Raw genomic sequence first — 1,635 nt, forward strand, 5'->3', positions numbered from 1 at the left:
TTACTAATCTAATTATTATTGGATATGCATAAAAATTGTATAGTGGGTTGCTGGATAATTGTCGATTATTTTATGACTATAAAATTAAAATTCTGAGCCAAAAAATTTTTTTTGAAGGGAAATAAAATCGAAAAAAAAAATGTAAAACAATATTTTAGCTAAAAAAATTTGATGATATTCAATCAAAAAAAAAGTAAACAAAATTTTCCGACAAATAAACATCTAGAGGAATCATTACTCTGTGATAGTTCCTTAGTACGTAGTAATTTTGAAAGAATTGGGAAAAAACGAAAAAATGGCAATCACCGGAAAATCGAACACATACCTATATATACGCCATATCTGGCTAAAAAAAAGATAGGCATGGGTAGCCAGATCATCTAGAAACACTTTCCAACACTATAAAAATATAAGTTTTGCGACACTACTTGCCAATTCCTTACGGTAACATGACTAAGCAAAAAAATGCAAAACAAATAAAAAGGGGCACTCGTGGAAAAACGGCCATTCTAATATACGGCATTTCAGAAAAAAAAAATTTCAGCCACGTGCTAGGCAAACCATCAAGGCATATTTTCCGACAAATAAACATATAAATGAAATATTACTCTGTGATAGTTCCTTAGTACGTAGTAATTTTGAAAGAAATGGGAAAAAACGAAAAAATGGCAATCACAGGAAAATCAAACACATACTTATATATACGCCATATCTGGCTAAAAAAAAATAGGCATGGGTAGCCAGATCATCTAGAAACACTTTCCAACACTATAAAAATATAAGTTTTGCGACACTACTTGCCAATTCCTTACGGTAACATGACTAAGCAAAAAAATGCAAAACAAATAAAAAGGGGCACTCTCGGAAAAATGCCCAACATTCTAATATACGGCATCTCAGATAAAAAAAAAAGACATGCACGTGTTAGCCCAACCATCAAGGCACACTTTCTAACACATAAACATGAAAAAAAAATCAATAATATACGGCAATTCCTTACTACGTAGTAAATTTTTACAAATATTGAAAAAAAAACAGAAATTGGCAACCGCAGTTAAATACCCAATATACCAATAACTACGTCGTATCTGACAAAAACAAAATCACGCATGGGTAGCCAGATCATCTAGACACACTTTCCAACATTAAAAAAGCAAAAGTTTTACGACACTATTTCGCAATATCTTACGGAAAAATGACTTGGCAAAAAAATTAAAAAAAATTAAAAAGGGACACTCGCGGTAAAATGCCCGACATTCTAATATACGACATCTCAGATAAAAAAAAAGACATGCACGTGTTAGCCCAACCATCAAGGCACACTTTCTAACACATAAACATGAAAAAAAAATGAATAATATACGGCAATTCCTTACTACGTAGTAATTTTTACAAATATTGAAAAAAAAACAGAAATTGGTAACCGCAGTTAAATACCCAATATACCAATAACTACGTCGTATCTGACAAAAACAAAGTCATGCATGGGTAGCCAGATCATCTAGACACACTTTCCAACACTAAACAAGCAAAAGTTTTACGACACTATTTGGCAATATCTTACGGAAATATGACTTGGCAAAAAAATTAAAAAAAATGAAAAAGGGGCACTCGCGGTAAAATGGTCCTCGTGGT

The sequence above is a fragment of the Palaemon carinicauda genome, chromosome 13, assembly GCF_036898095.1.
Source record: "Palaemon carinicauda isolate YSFRI2023 chromosome 13, ASM3689809v2, whole genome shotgun sequence".
NCBI classification, from domain to species: domain Eukaryota; kingdom Metazoa; phylum Arthropoda; class Malacostraca; order Decapoda; family Palaemonidae; genus Palaemon; species Palaemon carinicauda.